This window comes from Pleurodeles waltl, chromosome 12, assembly GCF_031143425.1.
Source record: "Pleurodeles waltl isolate 20211129_DDA chromosome 12, aPleWal1.hap1.20221129, whole genome shotgun sequence".
Lineage (NCBI taxonomy): Eukaryota > Metazoa > Chordata > Amphibia > Caudata > Salamandridae > Pleurodeles > Pleurodeles waltl.
This window is the reverse complement of record NC_090451.1, coordinates 117,204,562-117,217,876: the sequence shown is the minus strand read 5'-3', so window position 1 is coordinate 117,217,876 and position 13,315 is coordinate 117,204,562. Positions and strand designations below refer to the sequence as shown.

Below are 13,315 nucleotides of genomic sequence, written 5' to 3'. Positions count from 1 at the left end.
CTTGATGTTTAAAGAGCTCTTTTCATTCATGTCACCAGGCCTCTGCAGTTCAGGAAAACCGACTCCTTGTTTGTGACTTTTGGACAGCCTGGAAAAGACAAGAAGGTGACTTTTATGACTCTGAGTAGGTGGATTAAGTTGTCAATTTTTCTGGCTTTGCAAGGCTTTTTAGAATATCTTCCAGTTCAGGGATGGTCTACGAGAGGAATGGCCACCTCCTGGGTTGAATTCCAGTGAGTAACAAACTAGGAAATTCCTAGGGTGGCTACTTGGTCCTCAGAGCATACATTTGTCAAGCATTATGGCTTAATAATTTTTCTGTTTTGCATTTGAGTACCAATGTTTTGAACTCTGCATTACCCTTAGTCCATCTTGTCTTTGTCACAAACATTACATCCTGCCCACCTTCCCATCAGTCCTTTGGCAAGGGCTTGGCACCCAGGTTGGGTGCATGGGGCTAGCATTTAAGGATCCTCCTGTTCTTTCTTCCTGTTGGAAGGTGACATCACCTTACTTTGTAATGACTGTCACAAGGACGCAATGGACTAAGGCTAATGAAGATTACCAATAAGTAACCAACGCATCACCACTCTTTCTGAATGTGCGTGGCTCATTCCGCAGGACTAGTTCTTTGTATGATTCCTGGATTTTCAGAAGCCCTTTGATGGCAGCACCCCCACACTGAAAATTGTTTCAGCACCACTGTACAAGGGTCAGTTGTCATGCTCATCTGCGGCGTAAATTTGCATTGAAGTAGTCTAACTCCCCAGGCCTTGTCTTTTGCTCAATTTGCCTTTGTGAGTTTTCTCTCAATCACTGTCGACTTCCTTTGATCTTTCTTTCTTCTTTCACTTCACCTTCGCCTTCAGTGTATCTTTCGGCCCTCTTAAGAGACACACCCCCTTGTAGCCACTTCTATACTTCTGTCACCTAATTATTTTCCTATCCTTTCCCCTGTAACGTTGCTGATCCTAGCTATAGCATCACTATCCAGAATCTGTTCACCTGAGTTATGTTCCTCTTATCCACACACATCTAATAATCAGCTCTTGGTCTCCCTCCACCTCTCACGAGACATAGTCTGAGGCAGTGTCTCCATCTTGGAGAGACAATCCCTTGCACTTGTGTTGTTCTACTGGCGCTGCCGGCTTGAGCTTTGGTCAGCAGTGGCAAAAGAAGGACTAATGGAAAGTGAACGTATACTGGAGCAACAGAGTGTATGGATTTATAAGAGCTTGATTAAATGAGAAAAAAAGAGTTTAGTTGAGAGAAAAAACTGCAACCTGGCCCGTACGGGGATTGAACCCACGACCTTGGCGTTATTAGCACCACGCTCTATCCAACTGAGCTAATCAGCCATGAGTACTAAAGATATCCTTTTTCCATGTAATGCAGATAGATAGAAGAGTTGGTCTCACTATCGCAATTCCTTCATACTTTTCTCCTTCCGCCCCCTGTCTGGATTACAATAACAAGAGCTGTGGAGTGCTGCACGCCAGCCTCAGTGCCTCTTCTTTCACTCAATCTCACTGTGTCCTGTGATATCTTTGTAACATCGCTTGTTGCCGGAAAAAAAGGAAAGGAGGGATAGTATTTTTATTCTTTTACAACAAAACCCAAAATGCATCGGCTTGCTTGGTCATTAAGTTTACAAGGCCAGCTGCTTTTGAGATATTATAATTATAGTGGTTATTCGGCGTTGGAGGTAAGAGAGTTTTTTTTAGGTCTGGCCGTTCCTTCTGCTTCAAATTACTTGAGCTCATGTCAACAAAGTAACAACAAAACATAGCCAACGGTTCGTTGCTCAAGCCTTCCCTACTGCGCCTTCCCATGTCTCTCCTGCCGACCACAGTGCAGGAAATCTGAGTTTGCATTTGCGCGAAGAGACGTACAACACAAGAAGGCGCGCTTTTGTGCGCCGGGCACCACCCGGCCTGTGCATTCCTCACTGTCGTGAGATCAGTTTACTCAGCAGAGCATGACGCTGCAATTGGTTAGTAGGGCAGGCCTGACCAGAATAGTATATTTTGGGTCATGTATTTGATTGCATTTTTAAAACAGTAACATAACTTAACTGCAATGTTTAAATAGGTCTAGACATATTTAAACAGTGTCAATTTAATAGAAGAATTGTGGACAATTCAGAGGGGAGGCACCAATGTTTTTTTTTCCCATTGGGTGGATGCGGCATTAAAGAGTTTGAAGACCACTGGTCTAAGTGGACACTAATATACCTGGATGCTCCTGAATCCTCGCAACAGATGCCAGCAAACCTGGCTGGAGAGCTACTGTGTTGGACTGATCCTGTCGATTCAAGTGTTCTTTCCTAGAGAGTCGGAGGTCATGGAAATAGATGGAGTTGATGGTAATCTACAGGGCTTTGAAGTTTTCCCATCATCATCTGTCTCAAAAAAATGTGCTAGTAAGGAAAGAGAATAAGGTAGCTGTCTTTTACATTAACCAACAGTGAAGCATGCATTCAAAATCCCTCAATGCAATAGCAGAACAATTGGGTTATTGGGCAGAGATCAACCTGTTGCACACGTCGGCAGTACACATCAAGGGCACCGACAATGTGATGGCAGACAGCTGGAGGTTTCCAAATTTGCTGGAGTTGACGTTATCCAGATCGTTGTTTTGAGAGATATGCCGAGAGTTTGTGAAACCCTTTCTGGATCTCTTTTCAAACAAGGACAATGCTCATCTTTGTCGATTCTGATCCAGGCTTCCGGAACAAGGAGCCTACTTAGCGGACGTATTGGTGATAAAGTGGCTGAGAAGTCTCCTTTATACATTCCCCCACTTTTTATTGATCCAGATGGTTCTCTTCAAGTCTCAGCAGGGGGGAGGGAACTTTATTCTTGTGGGCCCTTATTGGCCAGAGATGTCATGGTTTCCTCTTCTGAACCCCTGGCTCTTCTACCTCCTTGGGTACTGCTCAAGTGTGTCTCTCTCAGAACGTCGTCCCTGACCTTCTTGCTCCAACTCACTCTATCGCTTTGGAGGTTGAGAAGTCTGGACTGCTAGCAAAGGGTCTTTCCTCTTCCTTAGTGGAGTTAATTCAGCACTCCAGCAGGCCTTCTACTTCGAAGTCTTACTCAAAGAACTGGAAGTCTTTTGAGACGTGATGTTCTGCTCATGATCTTTTGCCACCTACCTGTAGTTTGTCTGCTATTTTGCATTTTCTTCTGAATGGGTTTCACTTGAATCTCTTTCCAATCTGAAAGCTCATTGCTTTGCGATAAAGGTTTTTAGGGACTTTTCTGTACCTTCGTCGATGTTACAGTCTTTGGTGTCTAGACTGTTCTGATCTTTTGTCAATTGTAAGACCAGTTGAAAAATCCTTTTCTCCAACTCAGAATCTTCCTACTCTTTTATAGGCTTTGCAATTTTATCTCTTTGAGGATCTGGATACTGTAGACATAAAGATTGTTTCCTATAAAGTTATTTTCCTATTTTCTATCACCTTGCTGAGAACAATTGGTGAGCTGGGAGCCTTAAAATTCTGTCCTCTCTTCATTTGATACTTTGGAAGATGGGGTAACTTTAAGGCCTAGCCTTACCTTTGCTGCAAACGTTAAATCTATTTTTGATAGATCTTAGGAAATAATTCTTCCTTCTTTCATTCCCTCTCCTTCCTCTCCGGAGGAACATTTTCTGAATACACTTGATGTTTAAAGAGCTCCTTTCATTTATGTCACCAGGCCTCTGCAGTTCAGGAAAACCGACTCCTTGTTTGTGACTTTTGGACAGCCTGGAAAAGACAAGAAGGTGACTTTTATGACTCTGAGTAGGTGGATTAAGTTGTCAATTTTTCTGGCTTTGCAAGGCTTTTTAGAATATCTTCCAGTTCAGGGATGGTCTACAAGAGGAATGGCCAACTCCTGGGTTGAATTCCAGTGAGTAACAATCTAGGAAATTCCTAGGGTGGCTACTTGGTCCTCAGATCATACATTTGTCAAGCATTAGGGCTTAATAATTTTTCTGTTTTGCATTTGAGTACCAATGTTTTGAACTCTGCATTACCCTTAGTCCATCTTGTCTTTGTCACAAACATTACATCCTGCCCAACTTCCCATCAGTCCTTTGGCAAGGGCTTGGCACCCAGGTTGGGTGCATGGGGCTAGCATTTAAGGATCCTCCTGTTCTTTCTTCCTGTTGGAAGGTGACATCACCTTACTTTGTAATGACTGTCACAAGGACGCAATGGACTTAGGCTAATGAAGATTACCAATAAGTAACCAACGCATCACCATTCTTTCTGAATGTGCGTGGCTCATTCCGCAGGACTTATTCTTTGTATGATTCCTGGATTTTCAGAAGCCCTTTGATGGCAGCACCCCCACACTGAAAATTGTTTCAGCACCACTGTACAAGGGTCAGTTGTCATGCTCATCTGCGGCGTAAATTTGCATTGAAGTAGTCTAACTCCCCAGGCCTTGTCTTTTGCTCAATTTGCCTTTGTGAGTTTTCTCTCAATCACTGTCGACTTCCTTTGATCTTTCTTTCTTCTTTCACTTCACCTTCGCCTTCAGTGTATCTTTCGGCCCTCTTAAGAGACACACCCCTTTGTAGCCACTTCTATACTTCTGTCACCTAATTATTTTCCTATCCTTTCCCCTGTAACGTTGCCGATCCTAGCTATAGCATCACTATCCAGAATCTGTTCACCTGAGTTATGTTCCTCTTATCCCCACGCATCTAATAATCAGCTCTTGGTCTCCCTCCACCTCTCACGAGACATAGTCTGAGGCAGTGTCTCCATCTTGGAGAGACAATCCCTTGCACTTGTGTTGTTCTACTGGTGCTGCCGGCTTGAGCTTTGGTCAGCAGTGGCAAAAGAAGGACTAATGGAAAGTGAACGTATACTGGAGCAACAGAGTGTATGGGTTTATAAGAGCTTGATTAAATGAGAAAAAAAGAGTTTAGTTGAGAGAAAAAATGCAACCTGGCCCGTACGGGGATCGAACCCACAACCTTGGTGTTATTAGCACCACGCTCTAACCAACTGAGCTAACCAGCCATGAGCACTAAAGCTATCCTTTTTCCTTGTAATGCAGATAGATAGAAGAGTTGGTCTCACAATCGCAATTCCTTCATACTTTTCTCCTTCCGCCCCCTGTCTGAATTACAATAACAAGAGCTGTGGAGTGCTGCACGCCAGTCTCAGTGCCTCTTCTTCCACTCAATCTCACTGTGTGCTGTGATATCTTTGTAACATCGCTTGTTGCCGGAAAAAAAGGAAAGGATGGATAGTATTTTTATTCGTTTACAACAAAACCCAAAATGCATCGGCTTGCTTGGTCATTAAGTTTACAAGGCCAGCTGCTTTTGAGATATTATAATTATAGTGGTTATTCGGCGTTGGAGGTAAGAGAGTTTTTTTTAGGTCTGGCCGTTCCTTCTGCTTCAAATTACTTGAGCTCATGTCAACAAAGTAACAACAAAACATAGCCAACGGTTCGTTGCTCAAGCCTTCCCTACTGCGCCTTCCCATGTCTCTCCTGCCGACCACAGTGCAGGAAATCTGAGTTTGCATTTGCGCGAAGAGACGTACAACACAAGAAGGCGCGCTTTTGTGCGCCGGGCACCACCCGGCCTGTGCAATCCTCACTGTCGTGAGATCAGTTTACTCATCAGAGCATGACGCTGCAATTGGTTAGTAGGGCAGGCCTGACCAGAATAGTATATTTGGGGTCATGTATTTGATTGCATTTTTAAAACAGTAACAGAACTTAACTGCAATGTTTAAATAGGTCTAGACATATTTAAACAGTGTCAATTTAATAGAAGAATTGTGGACAATTCAGAGGGGAGGCACCAATGTTTTTTTTTCCCATTGGGTGGATGCGGCATTAAAGAGTTTGAAGACCACTGGTCTAAGTGGACACTAATATACCTGGATGCTCCTGAATCCTCGCAACAGATGCCAGCAAACCTGGCTGGAGAGCTACTGTGTTGGACTGATCCTGTCGATTCAAGTGGTCTTTCCTAGAGAGTCGGAGGTCATGGAAATAGATGGAGTTGATGGTAATCTACAGGGCTTTGAAGTTTTCCCATCATCATCTGTCTCAAAAAAATGTGCTAGTAAGGAAAGAGAATAAGGTAGCTGTCTTTTACATTAACCAACAGTGAAGCATGCATTCAAAATCCCTCAATGCAATAGCAGAACAATTGGGTTATTGGGCAGAGATCAACCTGTTGCACACGTCGGCAGTACACATCAAGGGCACCGACAATGTGATGGCAGACAGCTGGAGGTTTCCAAATTTGCTGGAGTTGACGTTATCCAGATCGTTGTTTTGAGAGATATGCCGAGAGTTTGTGAAACCCTTTCTGGATCTCTTTTCAAACAAGGACAATGCTCATCTTTGTCGATTCTGATCCAGGCTTCCGGAACAAGGAGCCTACGTAGGGGACGTATTGGTGATAAAGTGGCTGAGAAGTCTCCTTTATACATTCCCCCACTTTTTATTGATCCAGATGGTTCTCTTCAAGTCTCAGCAGGGGGGAGGGAACTTTATTCTTGTGGGCCCTTATTGGCCAGAGATGTCATGGTTTCCTCTTCTGAACCCCTGGCTCTTCTACCTCCTTGGGTACTGCTCAAGTGTGTCTCTCTCAGAACGTCGTCCCTGACCTTCTTGCTCCAACTCACTCTATCGCTTTGGAGGTTGAGAAGTCTGGACTGCTAGCAAAGGGTCTTTCCTCTTCCTTAGTGGAGTTAATTCAGCACTCCAGCAGGCCTTCTACTTCGAAGTCTTACTCAAAGAACTGGAAGTCTTTTGAGACGTGATGTTCTGCTCATGATCTTTTGCCACCTACCTGTAGTTTGTCTGCTATTTTGCATTTTCTTCTGAATGGGTTTCACTTGAATCTCTTTCCAATCTGAAAGCTCATTGCTTTGCGATAAAGGTTTTTAGGGACTTTTCTGTACCTTCGTCGATGTTACAGTCTTTGGTGTCTAGACTGTTCTGATCTTTTGTCAATTGTAAGACCAGTTGAAAAATCCTTTTCTCCAACTCAGAATCTTCCTACTCTTTTATAGGCTTTGCAATTTTATCTCTTTGAGGATCTGGATACTGTAGACATAAAGATTGTTTCCTATAAAGTTATTTTCCTATTTTCTATCACCTTGCTGAGAACAATTGGTGAGCTGGGAGCCTTAAAATTCTGTCCTCTCTTCATTTGATACTTTGGAAGATGGGGTAACTTTAAGGCCTAGCATTACCTTTGCTGCAAACGTTAAATCTATTTTTGATAGATCTTAGGAAATAATTCTTCCTTCTTTCATTCCCTCTCCTTCCTCTCCGGAGGAACATTTTCTGAATACACTTGATGTTTAAAGAGCTCTTTTCATTTATGTCACCAGGCCTCTGCAGTTCAGGAAAACCGACTCCTTGTTTGTGACTTTTGGACAGCCTGGAAAAGACAAGAAGGTGACTTTTATGACTCTGAGTAGGTGGATTAAGTTGTCAATTTTTCTGGCTTTGCAAGGCTTTTTAGAATATCTTCCAGTTCAGGGATGGTCTACAAGAGGAATGGCCAACTCCTGGGTTGAATTCCAGTGAGTAACCATCTAGGAAATTCCTAGGGTGGCTACTTGGTCCTCAGACCATACATTTGTCAAGCATTAGGGCTTAATAATTTTTCTGTTTTGCATTTGAGTACCAATGTTTTGAACTCTGCATTACCCTTAGTCCATCTTGTCTTTGTCACAAACATTACATCCTGCCCAACTTCCCATCAGTCCTTTGGCAAGGGCTTGGCACCCAGGTTGGGTGCATGGGGCTAGCATTTAAGGATCCTCCTGTTCTTTCTTCCTGTTGGAAGGTGACATCACCTTACTTTGTAATGACTGTCACAAGGACGCAATGGACTTAGGCTAATGAAGATTACCAATAAGTAACCAACGCATCACCATTCTTTCTGAATGTGCGTGGCTCATTCCGCAGGACTTATTATTTGTATGATTCCTGGATTTTCAGAAGCCCTTTGATGGCAGCACCCCCACACTGAAAATTGTTTCAGCACCACTGTACAAGGGTCAGTTGTCATGCTCATCTGCGGCGTAAATTTGCATTGAAGTAGTCTAACTCCCCAGGCCTTGTCTTTTGCTCAATTTGCCTTTGTGAGTTTTCTCTCAATCACTGTCGACTTCCTTTGATCTTTCTTTCTTCTTTTACTTCACCTTCGCCTTCAGTGTATCTTTCGGCCCTCTTGAGAGACACACCCCCTTGTAGCCACTTCTATACTTCTGTCACCTAATTATTTTCCTATCCTTTCCCCTGTAACGTTGCCGATCCTAGCTATAGCATCACTATCCAGAATCTGTTCACATGAGTTATGTTCCTCTTATCCCCACGCATCTAATAATCAGCTCTTGGTCTCCCTCCACCTCTCACGAGACATAGTCTGAGGCAGTGTCTCCATCTTGGAGAGACAATCCCTTGCACTTGTGTTGTTCTACTGGCGCTGCCTGCTTGAGCTTTGGTCAGCAGTGGCAAAAGAAGGACTAATGGAAAGTGAACGTATACTGGAGCAACAGAGTGTATGGATTTATAAGAGCTTGATTAAATGAGAAAAAAAGAGTTTAGTTGAGAGAAAAAATGCAACCTGGCCCGTACGGGGATCGAACCCGCGACCTTGGCGTTAAAAGCACCACGCTTTAACCAACTGAGCTAACCGGCCATGAGTACTACAGCTATCCTTTTTCCATGAAATGCAGATAGATTGAAGAGTTGGTCTTACTATCGCAATTCCTTTATACTTTTCTCCTTCCGCCCCCTGTCTGGATTACAATAACAAGAGCTGTGGAGTGCTGCACGCCAGCCTCAGTGCCTCTTCTTTCACTCAATCTCACTGTGTGCTGTGATATCTTTGTAACATCGCTTGTTGCCGGAAAAAAAGGAAAGGATGGATAGTATTTTTATTCTTTTACAACAAAACCCAAAATGCATCGGCTTGCTTGCTCATTAACTTTACAAGGCCAGCTGCTTTTGAGATATTATAATTATAGTGGTTATTCGGCGTTGGAGGTAAGAGAGTTTTTTTTAGGTCTGGCCGTTCCTTCTGCTTCAAATTACTTGAGCTCATTTCAACAAAGTAACAGCAAAACATAGCCAACGGTTCGTTGCTCAAGCCTTCCCTACTGCGCCTTCCCATGTCTCTCCTGCCGACCACAGTGCAGGAAATCTGAGTTTGCATTTGCGCGAAGAGACGTACAACACAAGAAGGCGCGCTTTTGTGCGCCGGGCACCACCTGGCCTGTGCATTCCTCACTGTCGTGAGATCAGTTTACTCAGCAGAGCATGACGCTGCAATTGGTTAGTAGGGCAGGCCTGACCAGAATAGTATATTTGGGGTCATGTATTTGATTGCATTTTTAAAACAGTAACAGAACTTAACTGCAATGTTTAAATAGGTCTAGACATATTTAAACAGTGTCAATTTAATAGAAGAATTGTGGACAATTCAGAGGGGAGACACCAATGTTTTTTTTCCCATTGGGTGGATGCGGCATTAAAGAGTTTGAAGACCACTGGTCTAAGTGGACACTAATACACCTGGATGCTCCTGAATTCCTCGCAACAGATGCCAGCAAACCTGGCTGGAGAGCTACTGTGTTGGACTGATCCTGTCGATTCAAGTGGTCTTTCCTAGAGAGTCGGAGGTCATGGAAATAGATGGAGTTGATGGTAATCTTCAAGGCTTTGAAGTTTTCCCATCATCATCTGTCTCAAAAAAATGTGCTAGTAAAGACAGAGAATAAGGTAGCTGTCTTTTACATTAACCAACAGTGAAGCATGCATTCAAAATCCCTCAATGCAATAGCAGAACAATTGGGTTATTGGGCAGAGATCAACCTGTTGCACACGTCGGCAGTACACATCAAGGGCACCGACAATGTGATGGCAGACAGCTGGAGGTTTCCAAATTTGCTGGAGTTGACGTTATCCAGGTCGTTGTTTTGAGAGATATGCCGAGAGTTTGTGAAACCCTTTCTGGATCTCTTTTCAAACAAGGACAATGCTCATCTTTGTCGATTCTGATCCAGGCTTCCGGAACAAGGAGCCTAGGTAGTGGACGTATTGGTGATAAAGTGGCTGAGAAGTCTCCTTTATACATTCCCCCACTTTTTATTGATCCAGATGGTTCTCTTCAAGTCTCAGCAGGGGGGAGGGAACTTTATTCTTGTGGGCCCTTATTGGCCAGAGATGTCATGGTTTCCTCTTCTGAACCCCTGGCTCTTCTACCTCCTTGGGTACTGCTCAAGTGTGTCTCTCTCAGAACGTCGTCCCTGACCTTCTTGCTCCAACTCACTCTATCGCTTTGGAGGTTGAGAAGTCTGGACTGCTAGCAAAGGGTCTTTCCTCTTCCTTAGTGGAGTTAATTCAGCACTCCAGCAGGCCTTCTACTTCGAAGTCTTACTCAAAGAACTGGAAGTCTTTTGAGACGTGATGTTCTGCTCATGATCTTTTGGCACCTACCTGTAGTTTGTCTGCTATTTTGCATTTTCTTCTGAATGGGTTTCACTTGAATCTCTTTCCAATCTGAAAGCTCATTGCTTTGCGATAAAGGTTTTTAGGGACTTTTCTGTACCTTCGTCGATGTTACAGTCTTTGGTGTCTAGACTGTTCTGATCTTTTGTCAATTGTAAGACCAGTTGAAAAATCCTTTTCTCCAACTCAGAATCTTCCTACTCTTTTATAGGCTTTGCAATTTTATCTCTTTGAGGATCTGGATACTGTAGACATAAAGATTGTTTCCTATAAAGTTATTTTCCTATTTTCTATCACCTTGCTGAGAACAATTGGTGAGCTGGGAGCCTTAAAATTCTGTCCTCTCTTCATTTGATACTTTGGAAGATGGGGTAACTTTAAGGCCTAGCATTACCTTTGCTGCAAACGTTAAATCTATTTTTGATAGATCTTAGGAAATAATTCTTCCTTCTTTCATTCCCTCTCCTTCCTCTCCGGAGGAACATTTTCTGAATACACTTGATGTTTAAAGAGCTCTTTTCATTTATGTCACCAGGCCTCTGCAGTTCAGGAAAACCGACTCCTTGTTTGTGACTTTTGGACAGCCTGGAAAAGACAAGAAGGTGACTTTTATGACTCTGAGTAGGTGGATTAAGTTGTCAATTTTTCTGGCTTTGCAAGGCTTTTTAGAATATCTTCCAGATCAGGGATGGTCTACAAGAGGAATGGCCAACTCCTGGGTTGAATTCCAGTGAGTAACCATCTAGGAAATTCCTAGGGTGGCTACTTGGTCCTCAGACCATACATTTGTCAAGCATTAGGGCTTAATAATTTTTCTGTTTTGCATTTGAGTACCAATGTTTTGAACTCTGCATTACCCTTAGTCCATCTTGTCTTTGTCACAAACATTACATCCTGCCCAACTTCCCATCAGTCCTTTGGCAAGGGCTTGGCACCCAGGTTGGGTGCATGGGGCTAGCATTTAAGGATCCTCCTGTTCTTTCTTCCTGTTGGAAGGTGACATCACCTTACTTTGTAATGACTGTCACAAGGACGCAATGGACTTAGGCTAATGAAGATTACCAATAAGTAACCAACGCATCACCATTCTTTCTGAATGTGCGTGGCTCATTCCGCAGGACTTATTATTTGTATGATTCCTGGATTTTCAGAAGCCCTTTGATGGCAGCACCCCCACACTGAAAATTGTTTCAGCACCACTGTACAAGGGTCAGTTGTCATGCTCATCTGCGGCGTAAATTTGCATTGAAGTAGTCTAACTCCCCAGGCCTTGTCTTTTGCTCAATTTGCCTTTGTGAGTTTTCTCTCAATCACTGTCGACTTCCTTTGATCTTTCTTTCTTCTTTTACTTCACCTTCGCCTTCAGTGTATCTTTCGGCCCTCTTGAGAGACACACCCCCTTGTAGCCACTTCTATACTTCTGTCACCTAATTATTTTCCTATCCTTTCCCCTGTAACGTTGCCGATCCTAGCTATAGCATCACTATCCAGAATCTGTTCACATGAGTTATGTTCCTCTTATCCCCACGCATCTAATAATCAGCTCTTGGTCTCCCTCCACCTCTCACGAGACATAGTCTGAGGCAGTGTCTCCATCTTGGAGAGACAATCCCTTGCACTTGTGTTGTTCTACTGGCGCTGCCTGCTTGAGCTTTGGTCAGCAGTGGCAAAAGAAGGACTAATGGAAAGTGAACGTATACTGGAGCAACAGAGTGTATGGATTTATAAGAGCTTGATTAAATGAGAAAAAAAGAGTTTAGTTGAGAGAAAAAATGCAACCTGGCCCGTACGGGGATCGAACCCGCGACCTTGGCGTTAAAAGCACCACGCTTTAACCAACTGAGCTAACCGGCCATGAGTACTACAGCTATCCTTTTTCCATGAAATGCAGATAGATTGAAGAGTTGGTCTTACTATCGCAATTCCTTTATACTTTTCTCCTTCCGCCCCCTGTCTGGATTACAATAACAAGAGCTGTGGAGTGCTGCACGCCAGCCTCAGTGCCTCTTCTTTCACTCAATCTCACTGTGTGCTGTGATATCTTTGTAACATCGCTTGTTGCCGGAAAAAAAGGAAAGGATGGATAGTATTTTTATTCTTTTACAACAAAACCCAAAATGCATCGGCTTGCTTGCTCATTAACTTTACAAGGCCAGCTGCTTTTGAGATATTATAATTATAGTGGTTATTCGGCGTTGGAGGTAAGAGAGTTTTTTTTAGGTCTGGCCGTTCCTTCTGCTTCAAATTACTTGAGCTCATTTCAACAAAGTAACAGCAAAACATAGCCAACGGTTCGTTGCTCAAGCCTTCCCTACTGCGCCTTCCCATGTCTCTCCTGCCGACCACAGTGCAGGAAATCTGAGTTTGCATTTGCGCGAAGAGACGTACAACACAAGAAGGCGCGCTTTTGTGCGCCGGGCACCACCTGGCCTGTGCATTCCTCACTGTCGTGAGATCAGTTTACTCAGCAGAGCATGACGCTGCAATTGGTTAGTAGGGCAGGCCTGACCAGAATAGTATATTTGGGGTCATGTATTTGATTGCATTTTTAAAACAGTAACAGAACTTAACTGCAATGTTTAAATAGGTCTAGACATATTTAAACAGTGTCAATTTAATAGAAGAATTGTGGACAATTCAGAGGGGAGACACCAATGTTTTTTTTCCCATTGGGTGGATGCGGCATTAAAGAGTTTGAAGACCACTGGTCTAAGTGGACACTAATACACCTGGATGCTCCTGAATTCCTCGCAACAGATGCCAGCAAACCTGGCTGGAGAGCTACTGTGTTGGACTGATCCTGTCGATTCAAGTGG

General features: G+C 43.4%; 3 non-coding genes across 3 annotated transcripts; all 3 read right to left on the bottom strand.

Annotated features, from left to right (window-relative positions):
• Nucleotides 1-4,949: 4,949 nt before the first annotated feature.
• TRNAI-AAU (transfer RNA isoleucine (anticodon AAU)) lies at nt 4,950-5,023 on the bottom strand. The gene has a single exon. It is a non-coding gene; the product is annotated as a tRNA-Ile (tRNA).
• Nucleotides 5,024-8,614: 3,591 nt separating this feature from the next.
• TRNAK-UUU (transfer RNA lysine (anticodon UUU)) lies at nt 8,615-8,688 on the bottom strand. Its single transcript has one exon. It is a non-coding gene; the product is annotated as a tRNA-Lys (tRNA).
• A 3,591-nt stretch (nt 8,689-12,279) lies between these two features.
• Nucleotides 12,280-12,353, bottom strand: TRNAK-UUU (transfer RNA lysine (anticodon UUU)). The gene has a single exon. It is a non-coding gene; the product is annotated as a tRNA-Lys (tRNA).
• Between the last annotated feature and the right edge of the window lie 962 nt (nt 12,354-13,315).